Below are 15,892 nucleotides of genomic sequence, written 5' to 3'. Positions count from 1 at the left end.
TGCTGCTGCTGCTGCTGCTGCTACTCGCGTCGTTTAATTAGAGTAATGCGCGAGAATAGAGCGAGTTCGCCACTTAAAGTACGCGTACGCTATATTTTTGCGCCTTCCGTGAGAGAGCCGGTTATTCTCCGCATCGATAAATTTCAATTTCTACGCCTCGTACGATTGCCAGCCCCATCTCTTTACTCACAAAGTGCATGCGAGCTGGAAACTTATGTCTCCTGCCAACGAACGCTCGGAATGTAATGCTTTCGCGAACATTCCGAATCCACTTAAGCATACGAGATATCTAACTTGATAATAAGTATGATTAAATGACCACGCATAATTTTGTACATGAAATGTTTCAATAACTATGTCAAACATTAAAATCCGATCATGTAAAGGTGCCAAATTTTATTATTCATTCGACCGTTCGAAGTTTAATTCGTTATTGCATATCTTTTTCGATATTAATATTTTAACATTCAAAAAGATTGACAGTTAAAAAGATTAAGTTAATTTTCTATAGCATAATATATATAAAACTTACACATTTAAAAATCAAGAAGTCATTAAATAAAAATTGAAATTTCCTGTGGAATTACAGGATTAATTTTGCATAATGTATAATCCTTATTATAATTCGGTGCTAAAAAGTGACACTAAAACTATAATAAATGATTCGTAAATTAAATTTCTATTTTTCTTATAATTTTATCGTACAGAGAACTTTGTATAAAACAAGGAAACCTATGTTTCATTTTAATATCTTTTATTATTACTTTGGAGCTCTTTAATATTTGCGTTCTATACTATATGGATTAAATATCTAAATTTTTTTAAAAGCTAATTTTTAGTCCAATAGATTGAGCATTAATTTTATCTCTTCTCTTCCTGGAGCTTTTAATCATATGTATTCTCGCGCGCATCAACAGTCATGGACATAACGCGATACGAAGTGCAACCGTGATAGTCCGCGCATAGGCTTAAACCAGAAGCCAGCGCAACATAATGAAACGGGCGTCCCACCGGCGTGTAATGGAATTTACTATGAAAACTCGACGGCGGAATTACAAGCGACAGTATTCGGGCCTGTAGACGCGCGAGGGGACACGAATTATGCACGCCGATGCGGTTTCGCGCGCGCGACGCCGAAAGATAACGCGTCCGTAAAATAAATTACATTCGCAGATCGCAGAGGAAACGTCGCGTGCAAACGAGCGAGTTTATTACGGCCAAGGGGGAAAAGAATTCTAGTCCTTGGCTCTCTAGTCGACTTGAAAAAGAGCTCGCTCCTCTGCGAAAGCAGAAAGGGATCCATTGCACGATGATTACATACATGTACGAATACCGTGAATGCCTTTGATGCGCTCCCATCGAATCGCGCAACATACACAGGATGCCATGTAAAAATAGTGAATGTCTCTTGCAAACTTGTATCTCATATACGAACCATCAATGCTTGCAATCGGGCAGAAAAGAGGACATGGATTTTCAAATCTTTTAATATCTTGAAGAGTTGATAAAATATACAATTAATTAACATAACATACATCTCTTTTTTTATAGAAAATATTACACATTTTATTCATAAATTCAATTATATTGTCCTCATTTCTCCTTTTAAGTTCGTCGCGGAGAAAATTTATTTTTAATAAAAGTCTTATACACACACGAATTTACCATGCTGTTCGTCGACCAACTGAAAGAATTGGAGACGAAAAGAAAGAAGAGAAAGAGACAGAGAGCGGAAGAGGGAAGAAGGGAGAGAGGGAAGAGTCTGTGGAATGAAAGGTGAAAATGGTATCGCACAAACGGAGAACGAATTCGAGAGCGTTCGAAAATCTCGCGCGGCAGGCGGTCGCGCTTTTGCGGCATTTTTTCCCCCGTTTCCCGTTTCCGACGGTACGAGCGGATGCACAAATACACTTTGGCGGTAAATAAAATATCGCGACCGCGCAAAAAGGACTCACGGGCAGTTTATCGAACGTCGTGCGCTACAGTTATGCCGCGCTCGCTTGCCACCCAACCGTGTTCCCGTTGCCATTTTTTTTCTCTCACCCTTAGTCGCGTTTTTCATTTTTTCCCCTCTACCTCTTTCTTTCTCTCACACTCTCACACTCTCACTCTCTGTCTCTCTTCGCTATAAGCACGGAAATGACGCGCTCGTAAATTGCCGGGTGAAAAAGTGCCATCGAATTATTATAAAATCGCAGCCCTCTAAGGTAAAAGCTACAGGAAGATCGCATCAAGTTCGTTGTAACGCGATGATGTATCCCCGATGTCGCGTATCCCAAATACGCATTCGCACTTGCTCTTTACCCTCCTCATATCCGTTTTTCTCTGGTTTGTACATATCAATTGAAACGCTATCAGATAGTCCAATTTTGCGTCGATTCGAAAATTAATTAGGACGCGTTTGATAAAACCCCACGTTTATTTCGATTCCATCGGCCGTATTTTCCGACTGTGTTTCTCGGCCGGACCGGACGGTCTTGCGTGGAAAAAGCATCGATATTTTCGCGTGGCGCCCAGCAAGCAGAAAATAAAGTACGCGGCGCAATTATCGCGTTATTATTGGCAAAACGATTCGCCGACCCGTTCACCGCCACGGACGATGAAACCGCGGACGATGAAAACCGCGGCCGGCGATCACCGCGCGCTTTTCTCCCGCTCATTCGCTTTGTTTACTCGAGCCCGAGCGCTCGAGCTAGAACGTTTTCAGTTCAGCGATATGTGGAAGGGGAGAGAAAGATAGAAGGGAGCGAAAGCGAGAACGTAAGGGAGGGAGAGAGAGAGAGAACCGCCTCTCTCATCTCTGTAAAAATAACTTTATTCCCGTGAGCGCGTTAGGACCATTCCCGGGGACGACAAATTAGACCGTTATGTTGCGGTTTTATGGGGGTTCATGGCGCGATAAAAGGCAATAAGATGCGTATCGTGGGCGGTGACAATGCGGAAGAGCTCCACGCGAAAAACAGCGCTCATGAAAAAAGGACTTTACTACTCTCAGGCATATGCAAGACAGAAATGCACGTGTCGTCTGCGTTCTGTGCACACAAATGTTAACGAGCTGTCAAGATCTTCGTCCGATTGCGATTTTAATCCGAATAGAAACTACAAATCTGTTTATAAAGAGTCGTGAGTAAATATGCGCGAAAGTGGAGTAAAAATAAGGAACGATTTGTAGAAAAAAAGTTACTCGATTTTCTTGCAAATGTTAGACAGTTAGAATTGTTTAATTTGCGATGCAAACAGAAAATCGATTGAGAGAAATACGAGCGGAATAATAGGAATCATTTTATATACTAACAATAAATCATTAATGAGAGTAGCTGCGATGTGTCGAAATTAGTCCGTTTAATATTGCCGGTAATTCTATTTTCGAAATAGCTCGTCAAAAACCAAATAAAGCGTAATATGATATCCAAAATGTCCATGATCAAATTTCCGGAATTAATGGACCACAAAACGCCAACTTTAATGACGGTGGGGAGTTTTGCGATTTATCGATGTTCAACGCTGGTCGTCCAATGCACGATCGCCTATTAATCATAAAGGCTCAACGATTGTGACGTGCTCGTCGGGTGGACAATACTGCGCAATATCACGCTATTGCTTGCCCAATTTGAGTTTACGGCGCAATTCTCGTAGGGCGAAAAAGAATGAAAAATAAGCGATGGCGAAAACAAGTTCGCCAGGATATGTGTCAGGATTGATGAAAGAAAATTCATTTAATTATAAATAAAATATGTTGAAATAATATACCAATAACTTTTACATCGGTGGAATCTGTATAATCGTACACGGAAAGAACAGTTTTGCTGAAGTATCTAAAAATTTAGCTAGATACAGATCTGAAAATAATTTTATTGCACCGTCAAAATAATTACATATAGTAGGTCAATGAAGTATGATGATAATGCTGTAAAAAGTTTCGACATTTTAGGAATCAGTTTGAGTGTTCTACATAATTATTTTAATGGTGCAACAAAACTATTTTCAGATCTATAGCTAGTCAAATTTTTAGATATTTCAGCAAAACCGTTCTTTCCATGTATAACTAAGTTGAGAAGATCAAATATTCAATAATCTGGGGGGAAATTCACAGCCGGCATTGGTGTACAAAATTTCGGCAGTGGACTGAAAAAAGTAAGCAGTGGCCTATAATATTGACGGCATTGTCGTCAATGGTTGGGGAGTGGTAATAATGACATGTGGCAGTGGCAGTGCAGGAGGTATTGCATAGCATTGCTAAGGCAGTGTCCGAATTTTATCCGGCATTGACTCGGCAGTACGGCAGTGGACGCCCCCTACGTTTTTTTAGAAAATACATGTATCCGAATACCTAATAGATAGCACTATGTTGACTACATCTTAAACAACGTTATATTTCCAAAATGTTTTTACGCTATCTTAAAGCAACAAAATAGCAACAAATTCTGGTATAAACGTTTATTCGATTTGAGCACTCTATATATTTTTTTTTTTGCATGGGAGGCCAGCTTGACACAGATTCTAGCCCCACCACATACTAAAAAACTCATAGAGTGCTCAAATAAAAAAAAAAAACAATACACCAAAATTTGTTGCTTTTTTGTTGCTTTAAGATAGCGTAAACAAGTTTTTGAAATATAAGGTTCTGTAAACAATGCCACTAATAAATACTGCATCTTCGACCGTTATCTACGACTTTGATGGCTAAAAACTAAGTAAAAAAACTTGTTGCTCAGCTCTTTTTGGTCTTAAAATATTCTATGGACCGTGCCCTATCAAAATATGCAACTTACGATTTTGTTGCTCGCCCCTAACTGCAAATAAACAAATTATTTATCTCCTCGTCGATCGTTATCTACGACTTCGATGGCTAAAAACTAAGTAAAGGAATTTGTTGCTCGGGTCTTTTTGTTATTTAAATATTCTATGGAACGTGCCCTACCAGAATATGCAACTTACGATTTTGTTGCTCACCCCTAACTGCAAATAAACAAATTATTTATCTCCGCGTCGACCGTTATCTACAACTTCGATGGCTAAAAACTAAGTAAAAGAACTTGTTGCTTAGCTCTTTTTTGTCTTAAAATATTCTATGGACCGTGCCCTATCAGAATATGCAACTTACGATTTTGTTGCTCGCCCCTAACTGCAAATAAACAAATTTTTTATTTCCGCGTCGGCCGTTATCTCGTTATCTACGACTGTGATGGCTAAAAACTAACAATAAGTAAAAGATTCTTTTACTTTATAGTTTTAAGACCAAAAAGAGCCGATCAACAGATTCCTTTACTTAGTTTTTAGCCATCAAAGTCGCAGATAACGGTCGACGCGGAGATAAATAATTTGTTTACTTGCAGTTAGGGGCGAGCAACAAAATCGTAAGTTGCATATTCTAATAGGGCACGGTCCATAGAATACTTTAAAACCAAAAAGAGCCAAGCAACAAATTCTTTTACTTAGTTTTTAGCCATCGAAGTTGTAGATAAAGGTCGAAGATGCAGTATTTATTAGTGGCATTGTTTATAGAACCTTATATTTTGAAAATTTGTTTACGCTATCTTAAAGCAACAAATTTTGGTGTATTGTTTTTTTAAATTTGAGTACTCTATATGTGTTTTTTAGTATGTGGTGGGGCTAGAATCTCTGTGTCAAGCTGACCCCTCACCATGCGAAAAAAAATATATAAAGTGCTCAAATCGAATAAATGTTTATACCAGAATTTGTTACTATTTTGTTGCTTTAAGATAGTGTAAAAATATTTTGGAAATATAATGTTGTTTAAGATGTAGTCAATATAGTGCTGTCTGTTAAGTATTCGGATATACTTACGTAGGGGAGACCGGGGCTAACTCGACACAATTTTTTTAAAGGCAATTTTCAACAATTAATTAAAATTTTCAAACAAATTTAATGGTACACATTTAAAGAGCGTTCCTTCAGGTACAAAATTGCTTAAGAAAATTTTGCTGTACGTCGCTTAGTTTTGCCCGAAAGCTCGATGAAAGAGTAGACCATTTTCGAGAGATCAAAAAAATTACTTTTCACTATCAAAAACGCTTATGTCGCGTTAAAAATTACACTATAATTCAGAATGTTACCAAATTCCGTTGATAATACTGGCACATAAAGACGCATTTACAATAGGAAAGGCAAGTTTCTACGATAGATTTAAATTGCCAAAAAGCCTAGTGTCAAGTTTGCCCCGGTGTCGAGTTAGCCCCGGTCTCCCCTACCGTATTTTCTAAAAAAACGTTATATTTCAAAAATGTTTTCACGCTATCTTGGAGCAACAAAAAAGCAACAAATTCTGGTGTATTTGTTTTTTGGATTTGAGCACTCTATATAGGTTTTTTATTATGACGACAAGCTGCCCCCCCCCCATTTCGATCGCCGTTTCCTGCTAAACGGCTTGAGCAACAAAATCCGGACTAGAGCAACAGCACATAAATAGCACTAAATTTTTTAATAAGTGCGGATTTTTTTGCAATAGTGGGGGGGTTAACTTGATAGAGGTGGCATTGACGTATAATAATGGGCAGTACGCGACAGTGTTCATAATTGCATGGCATTGCCTTAATTTTATATTATTTATATATAGGATTGACGGCATTGTAGGTATTGACTAAGCATTGTCGGCAGTGTACGAAAATGTCGGCAGTGTTTTACAGCAATGCCAAAAATCGGCATTGGTGTACAAAATTTTGGGTTGTGAATTCCCCCCCACAATAATCAAATACTAGCTGGTATACGATTGTGAAAGTAAAGATTTGTAAATTGTTAAAAAATTAGATATAATGGCAGTAAAATTTATTGATGAAGACTGAACAATATATCACGATAACGCTCACCATCGTGAAGCAATTTGACGATACGGCATAAAAGGAACTGTGAGCGCAGGTCGGCGAGAAATTGCCCTAAATCATCCTCTTTATACCCGAGTGTAAACGTTACCTATGGCCCAATGAAAATGAAACGAAATAAATTTGTTTCAATGCAGCCGTAGAGTAACGCGCTATCTCGTTAACTCGCCCGCCCGCAATTAAAACGAAAAACACCGGCAAGAAATTGCGTTTTCCTTTTCCCGGCGGCTCGTTTCGACCGTGGTGGTAATCTCCTTTCTCCGAACTAATGAGAAAAAGGCGCCGCTGATGTCTGGCGCGTTTCGAACGAGCTTGTATAATCGTCATCGTCGCATCGATTGTTAACCACAAACTGACTTTTGTATAATATTTCATGCTTGTCGGTTGCAGAGATCGAATTATATCACAGCTTTATCAAATTTTGACCAAAGTCCTTTATTTTGTATGTCCTATTTGCGCTTTTTATACATTTTTACTTATGTAGTTAATTATTATCTGCTGTGTTCTTATATATTTCTACCCAGAATATAATAAAATATCTACTTATCTATTTACCTTTACCATTTCTTGTAGAATTTATCATTATTAAGTTTCTATTTGAAATCACATCGAACTTTCGTACATGGAAAATCTTTATTGATATTTACACATTTCTGCTTCAAGTATTAATCTTTTCGTACACTTGGCACGTACGACTGATTACGAACTACGATGTTTTCACGCCATATGCTGTATATGTGTACATATACAATATATACGTATAGACACATATATACATATATATATATATATATATGTATGTATGTATGTATGTATGTATGTGTGTGTGTGTGTATACGGTTGGCATAGAGTAATAGCCGGAAAACCAACGGACGATTCTGAAAAAGTTTCCGGATTTTACGGCTAGTAGACGAGTTCGAGAATTACCGTGAGCAAATCGGATAACTTTCACGGTGCACTAAGATGACTCAACCCTTTTTTTTTTGTTGAAAGAAAATCGATACGATAAGAGGATGGCATGATTACGAGAAGAGACGAGTTGGAGAAGTTAGAGCGCGTTATTTTTTTCACTTGCATACAAGTGATTGACTTTGCCGCTTTTACGCGTTTTAACAGAGTTTTGATCAATTTGTTTGTCGAATAGTCATACATGAAAAGCTAACAATAATCGGAAATAAAAATAAATAAATATTGTATGTCGAAGTTATGCTTCCCATCAATAATGCTTCTTTTCTATCGCATTTTAACGCGTTCCACATACTCGTCACAATTTATAGTCGAAAAAGTAGTGGCGGATATTACGCGTGTCAATGATTCCTGCATCACAGCTCGATAAGCAGCGATTTTATTGCGCTGATCACATTTTACGTTCCATCGCTCTCGAATTTCTTCTTACACCCAATTTTTTCGCCGCGCATTTGCACGTGAGAAATATATGCGTGCGACCGTAAAGCAACGAAAGCACATCGGCGTAACAAAGCGATTTTCGCGCGAAAACACGCCGTAAATACATTTTACAATGTCATTCGTGTCGATGCCTATAATCCGCTCACGTTTCTGGGTCGAACTTAAAAAATATGATGGACAATTAAAACGCGGTTGAGTAACAACCGTGCAACAAAAAAAAGCATCGTTCTGATGCTCACGCCGATTTTAACGGTGAGTTAACTGCAGTTATATGTAGCTTATCTCTCGAGAGAGATTTATACATACGTATGTCGAGTATACTGCCGAACTATATTCTGATTTTTATAATAATAATTACCTAATTATAATCTGTAAAAATTGCGTCTTTTGCTTCTACGTAACTGTGCTATTAATCTAATCTGATTTATAACGACAAACATTACCGTTTTATGTGTTCATACGTTTTCTTTCCTTGACTATTAAAAGATCTGTCTTTTTTATATTTTGTAGTTTTACTTTACCGTCTTACTGTATATTACTTCTTCTCAATTTTACATCGTCCTCCTATGCGTTATATAGCGCAATAAACTGTTTACGTAAATATTTTCGCTTTTCTGCGTCAAAAAGATTGCCTTTTATATCATTCGCGCGAAAAAAGGCACAAAAGGAATCCTATTTCGAAGCTCGCGACATATGTTTATTCGGCTGATAATGGGAAACTCTTCGGAGTCCACGCGTTTCGATTAACTCGTTATTAGCGTAGTAATTACCTACGCCGCGCCGGTATCAAACGATGCGGGACGGATAAATGCGCTAGGAAAATTAATCGACGCAAACGATTAAATATCTGTTGACAGCGATCGGTAATCACACAGCCCCGCACAGCTGATCATAGCTCATCAGCGTGTACTCGCGCAGACTCGATTACAGACCGAGTAACCGGAACCACTCTCTGCCGCGGCCGAACTATTCTCTGAACTGGAAATGATTATCCACATCGGACAAAGGTGCAAACTCACAGAGTCATACTGACGGTGTGCGGGCCCACATTAATCGCCAGACATGCACCAAAGCAAATAAGCACGCCACGAAATCGCGCGCTGTCGCGCATCTTCCTGCGAATGAAAATTGTAATATACGCTGCGAGAGGATTGCCTTTCACGTTTCTGTCGCTCTTGGAACCCATCGAAACGAGGGAAGACTGGTTTTTTGTAGTCAAAATGGCACTTGTTATAATTAATGTAAAAGATTTTACGGAACTTCCAAATAAATACATTTTTAATAAAAATAGATAAAATAAAAGTTGACTTGCTCTTAGAAAAATTCAAGCAGGGATTTTTTTACTAATATATTCGAAATACATGCATTAAACTGTTCATTGTAAGTTAGCTTTTTATAATCGTCTTTTAAAAACAATTTTTAACCTTGCATAATAGAAGAAAAGATACAGGACCTTTACAAGGACCGTTTCAACTTCGAAAAATTTTTCTTTTACATCTTTAACTTTCTTTAACGGTACGATATCTTAAAGTTTAACATCGAAGACGTCGAGAATTACATGTCGAATTGTGATTCTGTTAAAATAATAGCCGTAAAAGTGAAGCTAAGGCTATTTGCAACGCGATTTAACGTAAATTGCCTCCAAATTATGATGAAAAGGCTACATTCGTGCGCATCCGCGACCGGCCCCTCATCGCGTCTCGTCATGCAACGCGGTACCTATGAATCAAGCTGCCGCGCGGCCACGAGGGCAGCGGGAGGGTGGCGGCAACTACATAACCCCCGCTACGCGCGCTATTTGTTATTTTGCTCTTTCGGCGACGCGTTCATTAATCAAACGCCCTCTCCGCGTCGTTCGTCCACGGCATTTTTCAAGCCCTGCGGCAACATACGACATGCCGCGACTGGCGGCCGCGCTGTACTCCACTCTTTTTTTCTCTATCTCCACTTTTGACCTTTCTTTTGCCTTCCGACCCGCTTGCACCCCCTGCGCCCCGCGCACAAACGCTCCAAGATGATCTGGCAAATCCGAAAGCAACAGGATTTCGTCAAAGCCACTCCGCAAATTTTCAAGAGATTCGTTTCTTTGAAAGAAATTTCTTGCTACGACGCGGAACTCAAATACTGTTTTACAAGAAAACGTTCTTCAATATTGGATCCAAGTGGTGTTATATGTATTATGTCGACAGGAAGAGTAAGTTCCTGATATTCGATCGAGACTGCGACCTATTTTCAAATGCTTACGAGAATGAGCATTGTTTTCCTGTTTTTGTTTTCTGAGTTTGTGTTTTTTTACACAAAGTTTGTGTTAGCTTTTTAAATATGTAATGATGAATTTTTTTTTTTATTTATATAAAAAACAATTCAGGATAATCGTTAGTGTCTTATTTATACATACATATATTTCGATACATTAAAGAATTCAATTTTTCAAAAGTCATCTAGCATCTTGAAAACATTTCTTCTAATTATTATTATATATCGATTTCCTATCTAAACATAATTGTCTGATTAAAACAATATTTAAACATCGATATAGAAATATTTTTTTGGTAAATATATGAATCGTAAAGTCAATCATAAACTATGATTACAGTTAATCAATATTGGTTAATTATAACTTGAATTAACTTAGCACGACAAATTAAATGGATTTGGAGATATTCTTAGCATATTTTGCATCTCGTTCCTTCGCAATAATACTGATCGAATTTGAGATGCACCATGTCCAGTGAAAAGTTAATTTTAACGTAGAGACCTAGTGACGCGACGGAAGTCCGACCGGACGGTAAAACGGCCCGCATTTTCGATAGGTTGATTCGCGTCAGGCATCATTATCCAGCGCACTGCACCTGACGCTCCATCATCCTTTTTTTTTTGTCCGCCTGGTCCTTCGACCGGAAAATTCTGGCATAAATCCTCGCAGTCCCAAATTCCATTCCGATCGAGTCCGTCGCTTAAATTCGAATTTCGACGTCGCATCGAACCGTTAATAGTTAAATGACATTTCGGACACCGCGTAATTGTCATGGGACTTCTCTGTGGGTGTCCATCTTTCCGCTTCTCTCTATCGTCCGTTTTACGTTTCTCTTTATACTTCGTTCGTGACTCTATTCTTTTTTCCCCTATTTGAGTGTGCGGTTAAATGTGCCGATGCATATGTGTTTTTATATGCATGTATAAATATAGTTTATAATATAAAAACATATATTGCGAATAATAGTATGTGTATTTTTTATTTGATTTTAATTTATTTCCCTCCTGTTATTCATTGTCACAAGAGGAAATAATTCCTTAATATCATGTTCTTATATATTATCTATATCTCATATTAAAATTTTATACATACCCTACTTATTTGTAGTTTAATTCTATAAGTGTACCTCTGAATTATCATTAAGAAATTTTTATTTTTTGTCTCTTATATATTATATATATCGTTTGTTATACAATAGTACGATAAAAAGAATATTAAAATTATTTGTCACTTTATTTTTCTTCTCATATACCTATTGTTCCCGCACAGAAATTGCCCATTCGATCTATGAAGAATCGACATTTTATGTGTGTATATACGCTTGTATGTGCGTATTGGATACGTAATCGATTGATAACAAATAAAATATCGAGAATTAAACGCGAAATCCTCTGTCCCCTCGAAGTGAATTTCAGACACCGCGCCAGCCGCAGCAACTGATCGGTTTTCAGTCCGGTTTCAGCGAGAGACGCGTAAAAGCACTTCGAACGGAACGGAGCGAATACCACCGCACAGCTTAATCCAATATCGCACGCAAAAATACGGCACGAGTATTAGCGGGGCATTATACAAATTTTGCCGCGATCACGGTTTACCGTCGCGACCGACGGTACGTAATGGCGCGGCGATGACGGGCGTCATAACTGCATTACAGCGCTTTTTACACGCGCTGAGATTGCTTCGTCGCCGCGCAATTTCTCTTGGGTCGTTTCTTTCGTCGCGGCTCGTATTCCGAATCCAACGAGAAATATTTTCTCCCTGCCGCGCCGTTGCGAAGCATCCGAGTGCACTGTACGAGTGGTCTTAGAAATTTCATTAGTTTTATTAAAACCAAATTGAAACACATATAAGAGTTGAAGAGAAATAGAAGATATGTACGAGCTATCAATTAAATAGAATAAAATATAAATTAATGCAATGTGCTGAAGTAATTTTCAAAATGTGTTTTAATGCATGCGTTATATGTACGTCATTTATCACACAGCGTGTAATATCAATATAATATTGTAACACCATTCTTTATTTTTATGAAACACGTTAATCCATTACGCGAAATAAAATGTTTTATCGAGATTTAATATTGCGATAATTTATATTATATAAAGGCAGGCTAACATATTTGGCGGGTTTAAATTAATTATTACATGCAAAAATAAATGTGTGTGTTATATCTTTGCATACACTCGTACAGCAACGAAAATTAAGAGAATAATAAAATGGCATTATAATCTCATTTTATTTCAAGTATCGATACTATTATACAGATAAAATTATCGTTACGCCAAGTTTATTGGCAAATGTTTTTTTTTTTTTACCCATATCCTCGCTTCTATCTCAGAACTATGCCAACATCGCTTCACAAAGGAAAAGCGCCTATTCGACGACACGCGAATAAAAAGCGGTAGGGAAATCCGTGTCTTTGAACAAGGATTCGATAACGGTTTGTCGCTAGAGGACATTGATAACTATCGGTAGACTGAACCTGTTTCGCTATATGTGCACCGATCGAATTCACTGTATATCTGCATTTGAAAAATCTGCACGAGTCGCGCTTGTCCGCGTTACATTGCCACATTTCTCATTTACTTGTTCTTATTATTTGTGCTACTAGAATGAAAATTTACTTTTGTAAACTTGAGATATTTTATAAAGTAAATAATTAACTAATAGAAGCTAATTATCTTCTATTTTCCCTGCAACATGATAGAAATGTTAAATTCTATTTCTGACGATTTCATACTTTGCTGCTCCAATAGTCAGAATATTTAATTATCTAATTATTCGTCTGTATAAAGGCATATATAGAGACATTAAAATGATAGCTTTTAACGATTTAATGTTCGGCAACGAACGTCAGAATTCGTATATCACTTTTCGCCACCTAACCGAAAGATGGTCTAGCTAAAATGACGTGCATTCGCATTACGACGCTAATAAGCTCCGAATAGAGCTCTGAGACGCGAAACCGCTGACTCCATTCGCAGAGCCGTCCCGTAATATTCTGTATTTCATATGTCGCAAGTCTGTTATGCGGCGCGTCGGGCGACATATTAAACGCTGTAGGCATTTTCCGTGGCGACGTATCGCGTCAAAGATAATCAGGTCGCATCGTGTTTTCGATAAACTTCAACGTGATGAAATTATCCCGCATAGTTTTCGGTCGCGTCGCGGTACGTTCGCCGTGAGCAAATGGTAGTTGTAATGTGTTTAACTATCAAGCGAGAACTCTGCCGACGCGACGTTTGTGAATAAATAGCGGACGCTTCCGCGTCGTGCGCATTTTACTCAAGTTTCACACACGCATATCCCAATAATCTGTATCGTATCGAAAATGAGAGAAGATAATTAAATATGACGTACGGGATTTGTCAATTAACGGATTTTAATATAATACCATGTAGAATGATATGGAGAAACATATCATGCTCTCGCATTTGGAGTAATATGACGGTATTACCTTTATGTAATCATTAAAATAAATATAAATTCCACGTTGATATATTTTAGCGATTGATCATTTACTGGTTCACTTATCCTACTTAATTACTTGTCATTAGAGAATGGATACATTTGTAACATTAATAATATAAAAGAGTGTTGTTTTCATCGCAAAAACATTTCCCGTTCTCCTTCGCGGTATACGACGACTGATTTAAATCAAAGGAATTGTAGGCGTGTCGTGTTCCAATTAAGTGAAGAATCTGTTATGTAAATCGAACGCTATCGATTACGCCTTCGACAAAGCGCCACGGCGAATTTACGAGCAAATATCCGAGCAACGACGACAACGGAGCGTAACTGTAACTTCTCCAATTCAATTACCGCTAAAAATATACAGATAGTATCTATATTTTAGCTCGGCGCGTTTAAATAGCGGTAATTTTGGAGAACTTGCATTTATGCCAGTTTGTCGCAAATAAGTTGCTACAGAAGATCAACACTATGTTGCTCCAGTTGCTTAGTCAGCGATTGTACAATTTGATTTAGAGGAAACTCGAGTGATTTCTAACTTCATTGCGTGCGCAACATCCGAGGTAACCCCTTTGAAGTCTAACCCAGTTCGGTCGGAAAGTTTATCGCTGATCGAGTTATCGACTTACGATTCGCCATTTTAATTATTCGTCGATCAGTTATAGTATGTCAACGAGATGAGCGATGCGGGGTCAAGCGTTCGGTCTTTGCCCCCCTCCCCTTCCAAAAAAAACAGGGTACTTCATCCACGTTCAATTTCTCAAACGCATCTGCGGGGCGACATCAGTTTTATTTAAACGCGACACGAAGAGAAATATATTTGTAGCGAATGGGATTGCCGTATGCACGTGAAAACATAATAAATCAAACGCCGACGGCGACGTCCCGCGCCACGTAGAGTCTAACAAAGAAATCTTTGCTAACGGCGCCTTATTATCATTCCCTGTCATGCGACATGAATATAATAGACGAGAACTCATTGAACGTCCCCCCGTTGTACTTTCACCAAGAATTCTATATCGTACCTTTGAAATCACGCGATCTCGGGATAGAACGCTGCCGTCGTTTTTATCAACGCAAATTTTTCTCTTCATTTATACCCCATATCCGAGTGTCGAGTCGCTTTGTTTCGCACGATCATATTTTACGTCGGAAAAAAGTTATACACGATAGCTCGTATACAAGGCGTCATAAGGTTCCCTTCGCTTTTATCCATTTAAACATATTTTTTTAATCTAATTTGCGAGATAATTTTTCTTGACAAAAATATCGAGATAGCGACAATTTATGAATAATAATTAGAGATTTAAAAATTCCGCTTTCGAAGATATGAACTTCAGGCAATTGTAATTACATAACAAAACCTTATTTCTCATTTATATAAATACTGAATAGTATTACCAAGTACTTGAATTTGAAATTTTTACGAAAAAAGTTAATTGCTAGTGATTTGTTATACACTTGACTTTAACTAACTAAAAATTACGAATAGATAAATCTAGATTGTAATTATGTAGATCAAATTCTTATTCTCTCTCTTGTATTCTAGATATTTAAAAAGTTATTATATAATGATGGAGTTTCTTATACACTTTTAATAAATACATATATCTACATTTGCTCTTGTATTTTTCATATGCGATTTACCGAATGTCAATAGAAAGAATGTTACGTCAGTTTGTGAGAGATATTCGCGTTCGTGACGCAGATCCGCATACATATGCACACTCCTACACGCGTATGAATGTATGTTTCCCCGCAGATCGTTTTTACACTATAACATTTTAGAACACAACGAAATAGTAAATCGATACTCGGTACCCAAGCTATCGATATGCTGCACAGCCTCTGGCCGAAACGCGATACGGCAGCCTTTGCCAAAATCGACGGATAGCCATATCCGGTTGTCGAAAGGAAG

At 37.9% G+C, this 15,892-nt stretch overlaps 1 protein-coding gene across 3 annotated transcripts in view; it reads left to right on the top strand.

Moving 5' to 3' along the window:
- The window catches only part of LOC112455029 (protein vein), a 318,859-nt gene that overhangs the window by 166,647 nt on the left and 136,320 nt on the right, over positions 1-15,892 (top strand). The gene's annotated exons all lie outside the window — the stretch shown is intronic.

The sequence above is a fragment of the Temnothorax curvispinosus genome, unplaced genomic scaffold, assembly GCF_003070985.1.
Source record: "Temnothorax curvispinosus isolate PA1 unplaced genomic scaffold, ASM307098v1 QBEX01005665.1, whole genome shotgun sequence".
Lineage (NCBI taxonomy): Eukaryota > Metazoa > Arthropoda > Insecta > Hymenoptera > Formicidae > Temnothorax > Temnothorax curvispinosus.
This window is presented reverse-complemented; position numbering and strand designations above follow the sequence as displayed.